The sequence below is a fragment of the Artemia sp. Qi Xiang Cuo genome, chromosome 5 (assembly GCF_049724085.1).
Source record: "Artemia sp. Qi Xiang Cuo chromosome 5, ASM4972408v1, whole genome shotgun sequence".
NCBI classification, from domain to species: Eukaryota; Metazoa; Arthropoda; class Branchiopoda; order Anostraca; family Artemiidae; genus Artemia; species Artemia sp. Qi Xiang Cuo.
The window spans coordinates 64,898,890-64,904,631 of record NC_142798.1 but is presented as its reverse complement, the minus strand read 5'-3'; positions in this window follow the sequence as shown (position 1 = coordinate 64,904,631).

Genomic DNA, 5,742 nt, shown 5'->3' with positions numbered 1-5,742 from the left:
TTTACTCTAATGATGCACTTTCTGTTTTGCTCTGATGATTTTGAGGGGTTTCAGGCTCTTTTTAGATATTCCTGCAATGTTGTTTACAAATACTATTTTACTATAAATGGAAATAATAATTACCATTCCAGAATCAGTTACCAATGACAATTTTTTCTCACTAGACAGTTTTTTTTAGAAATGCATTGGTGATGGTATAGATTAGAGGGTATTGAGGATGAAACATGTTAAGAAAACAGTTCTTATTTTATAATATTCAGAACAATCGCAGCTGACACTTTTTGCAGCCAGCTCTGCTATACTTTACCCTCCCTCCCCCCTCCACTAAATGTGCGAATACATAGCCCAAATTATATATTTCCTATGCAATTCTACCAATGTATTGTTCTTGTTTCAACCTATTTACCTGTAAATCGAATTAGCTGTGACAAAACAAGAACCAGAGATACGAAAGTGATGGGTGGTGGAATGCATGTAAAATATATAATTTAGGCTATATATATGTCCATTAGGGGTATGGGGGTAAAGTGTAGTGGACCTGAAGTCAGAATATATTAGCTACATTTATTCTGCATATTATCACTACCACTTGGTGCAAGCAACCATATTATAATAAGCTATAGGTCTAGACTATATCCAAAAAGAGCTAGGAGAACTCAAATGGTCCTTCATTAATGCAATGAGTGTAAAAGATCCCTGCTGTGCCTCTAAAAATTTATTGCTTGATGTTGTCAATAGACATTCATCTACAAATTGGACATGCAAAACAAAAACCTTCCCATTTATGTCAAAGAAATTGTCATGAAGATAAACACAGAAATTGTCTGATGATAAGAGTATTTATGTCTTCATGTTCTACTCTATTATCCTTGTTTGAAACGTGTATCACATCAGATACTTCATTTAGCCGATCCAGCATCAATTACAATTCTCTCTGCCAATCTACTGACTATTTCAGAACATGAGGAACAAGGACCAGATATTAGTGGCTGTTCAAAAGTAAATCCAGACTTTTGCCTTCTATTAGCCAATCTAGATCAATTCCTAACAAAATAAATGAATTAAAAAGTCTAATTTATAGTAAAGATTATGATCTGGTTCTACTTACCAAAGTGTGCCCAAAGAATACCAAGAGTAGATTAGAAGATACACATATTTGATTGTCTGGTTACCAAGTCATCTCTAACCTCTTGTCAAAAGAATGCAAGCATGGAGTCCTAGTTTATGTAAAGCAGCATATATTGTCCTCGATCTTTATATAGAATCTAGCTTGCCATCTGTGGAGACCATTTGCTTTAATATCACAGACCAAGGCGAAGACCTAAGCCAAACCAGGATTGGATGTGTATACTGTAGTCCCTTAGCTCCCTCCTCAGTCAATATTGAGTATACACTCTCAAATATGTTCCCCAAAGCCATAGAAAATTTCAAAAGTGATTTTCTCATAGGTGACTTCAATTTTACTAATCTCTTGTGGAAGGAAGGTTTTCTGTACAACCCAGTTACTTGTAGTTCATCCAGCATCAGTCCCTTTATTGATTGTATTCATGATCTTTCTGCTTTCCAGGCAATCAACTAAACCCACATATTTTCACCCCCACCAACAAAACCAATATTACTTGACCTAGTCTTAGTTAACAATAGTGAACTGATCCAAAGGATAAATTATCTCCTGCCTATTGGTAAAAGTGACCACCTTGCCATTGAATTAGTTACCCATAAACACAAAGCAAGAAATAGACATAAAAAAAAGATATTTACAGACTACAAGAAAATTAGGATCACATTGAGGCAGATTAACTGGGAGTTGACCCTCCAGGGTGAGATCAACAAGCAGTGGGAGAAATTCTTGGCTCTACTCATAAAAACTCGGCAACAGAACGCAAGAGAAAGTTTTATCCCTATACCTAAGACCTTAGCATACATGACAGCTGGCATAAGATGACAAAGAAACTTAAAGAAACGCAATTGGAGAAATAGGATAAGCCAGGCCATAATGAAAAATATGTCAAAGCCAAGAATAAATTAAGGAATCTCACCAAATAACTGTATTGTAATTTTGAGACAAGACTTGTCAACCAATGTAAGTGGAATCCAGAAGCAAATGAGTCACATTACAGTTACTGCTTCTATGGTTGAAAAACAACTCAAAAGTCTGGACATCAACAAAAGTGCTGGTCCTGATAACATTCATCCTTGTCTGCTAAAAGAAGCTGCTTGTAAAATTGCCCCTGCACTATCTATACTTTTTCAACATTCCCTTGATCATAAGTATCTCCCCTCCCAATGGAAGAGAGCCTATATCACACCTATTTTTAAAAAGGGGGATAGATCCAAAGCTAAAAATTATAGACGTATCAGGCTCATGTCTGCTATTGCAAAAATCCATGAGAGGATTTTTAATGATGCATTTCTTCAACACCTTGTTACTAATGAAATTATTTCCAACAGGCAGTACAGCTTTCTCCCAGGACAATCTGTAGAAACTAACCTTCTAGACACTTACAAACAGGTTACCCAGCTAGTGGACAAAGGCCTTCCTGTTGATTTGATTCTTCTAGACCTAGCCAAAGCATTCGATAAGGTCCCACATAATCCGCTTTGTTTTAAGCTAATAGCAGCAGGAATCCATCATGACTTAGTAGACTGGCTAATGGACTTCCTAACTGGTAGATCTCAGACTGTACAGCTCTTCACAACAGATAGCAAATGTACCAACTCCCAACCCTGTAATGTTCTAAGCAGTGTTCCCCCGGGAACAGTTTTGACACCCACACTGTTTTTTCTTTATATACATGATATGATTACCAAAGTCAACAACCACTTAACACTTTATGCTGATGACTCAAAACAATTTGGTTTACCTGATAAATCGTCAATACAATCTGACCTTGACCACATTCAGGCATGGACAGATATATGGCTTCTCTCTTTCAACATATCAAAATGCATCACCATTCATTTTGGTCAAAATAATCCTATGCACCAATACACTATGAATGGTAACCAGACATCATCCCCCATTCCTCTCCAAACTTGCACCAGTGGCAAAGATAAGGGAGTCACAATAGATAATCTTCTGAAGTTCCATGAACACTCTCCAAAAACTGTTTCCAAAGCAAATTCTAGTCTTGGACTAATTAAAAGAACACTTACTAGCAAATCACATATAATCTTCTTGAAGCTATACAAGGCTACTGGGAGACCAGTTTTGACTTTGGAACCTGCCTAGCTGATCCTTTTTACACAGGTGATATACAGTTGATTGAAGGTGTACAAAGGAGGGCCACCAAGTGCATTTCTGAACTTGGCAAGAAACCATATAGTGAAAGGCTATGTAACCTAAAACTCCCATCTTTGAACTTCCAATACAAGCAGAGTGAGATGCTGCTTACATATAAATTTGTCAACCAACCCCAAAATAAGCTCTTTACCCAGTTATCCAACAATAGACAAAGACTGGGTCATTCTAAGAAGCTTCATAAGCCCAGAGTTAACAGTAGAATTGGACAAGACTTCTTTAGCCAAAGGGTTATTAATGATTGGAACTGTTTAAGCAAGGAGATAGTGTCTTCAACATCAGCTGAAGTTTTTAAAAGGAGATTCAACAAAGAATGGGAAGCCAAACCTTCAAGATTCCTTCGTTTAAATCATCAAGAGGTGGAGTCAAATGTTATAGCATCAGTCCAAAGTTGCCCAAAAAGATTTTGGAAGTATGTAAGAAGGAATCAAGTTTCACAATCTCCATCATCCACTTCCTTTATAGATCCTGAAACTTTTTCACAATTAGATGATAATTTTGTAAAATTACAACTTTTCAATAAGGTATTTGGCTCAGTTTTTACTCAAACACACACCAAAACACACTCTCAGTTTACTCCTCCAGATTTAACAAAATAATTTGATGATTCAGAGTTTACAGTCCAACAGGTTTATCAGACACTCTGAAATGTTGATCCATGAAAGGCACCAGATATTGACGGATTTTCCAATGTGATGTTACACGAACTTGCATCAGTGCTTGCGGGACCACTCACATATCTCGTTAATCTTTGTCTCTCATCTGGTGAATGTCCTTCAGCTTGGAAAAGAACTATCATTAGGCTGTTGTACAAGAATGGTTCAAAGTCCCATTTCAATAATTACAGACTGATTACAAATACATCAATCTTTTCCCAAAAAATGGAGAAAATTGTGGTGAGTAGAATCCAGGCCCATTTTGAGGAAAATAATTTATGGCATTCTGCTCAGCATGGTTTCCGTAAACGACGATCTTGTAACAAGTAACTTCTCGTGGTGATTCATGATTTTCAATTGATGGCTGATAATGGTATTTTGTTTGATTGTATTTATATCAACTTTTCGAAAGCATTTGACAAAATTTCCATCCCATTTCTGAAAAATAATTGTCAACTATATGGTATTGGCCCACAAACTAAAAAATGGATAACAGATTATCTTACAAATAGAACCCAAGAGGTTGCAGTAGGTGATGCTCTGTCATCACCTATGTCTGTCATAGGTGGAGTTCCACAAGGCAGTTGTCTTGGGCCAGTACTCTTCTGCCTTTTTATCAATGATTTGCCAGGTGTTGTTAGGATTTTGGCCTTAAAAATGTTTGCAGATGATGTAAAAATCTACAGGTCAGTCATGAGTGAACATGAGATTTCTTCCCTTCAAGAATACTAGGTTGCTCTGGGCTGGTGGTGTACTGCAAACTCTATATTTATTAATGAAACCAAGTGCAATGCTGCGCACTATTTGCATAGACTACTTCAACATTACCATTACTTTGTTGATGGTAAATCAATTTCAAGTGTGGAATATGTTCAAGACCTTGGGATTTGCTTTGATTCAAGTCTCAAATTTGATAAACATGTATTGGATATCACCCATAAGGCAAATTACCAATTACTATGTCTAAGGCATACATTTTCTAAGTTTATTCTTCATTCACTGATTTCACTTTATGCATCCACTATGTGTCCAATACTTGAGTATTGCTCATCAGTATGGCATCTCCTTAATAAGAGAGATAGAGAGAGGGTTGAGAGAGTGCAATGTAGGGCCATCAAACTCATACCTTACCTGAGACATCTACCTTACCACCAGAGAATGCAGAGACTATAGTTGCCTAGTCTTCAGTTCCAACATGATAGAGCCAACCTAATAAATACATTCCACATTGTTAGGAACATTGATAATACCACCCCAACTCACTTTTTCACTTTTACAGAATACAGTAGTACCCATCAACACCAACACAAAATTTACCCACCATGTTAAACAGAAAAGAATAGGCCAAAACTCTTTGTCTAGCTGAGTGTGGAAGACGTGGAATTCACTTTGATCAGAAATAGTTGCAAGAACCATGGTCCAGTCTTTCAAAAGTAGTTTAGCCTCTACAGATTTCTATACTAGGTCTTATCACAATCCATTATGAGGGTAAAATTATACTTTAGCTACTTTTGGCTATCTTGGAAAGGGGTTAGGTTAGAAAAATGAAACTTTCCGGAATGGTTCTACAGGCTAAAGTATGTCCCAGGAAGGTAATTTGAAGTACCTACCAATGTTTTATATTTGAGTTGTCTAATAAACGAGGCTTGAATTGTTATAAATAAATATTTTTGGAATATATTACTCTTGAACAACCTATTTATAAACTAGTGATACATTTTTAACCACTTTTCAATAACTTAACTAGTGTCAATAACTTCTTTGTGTAGTTACAAAAACCGAATA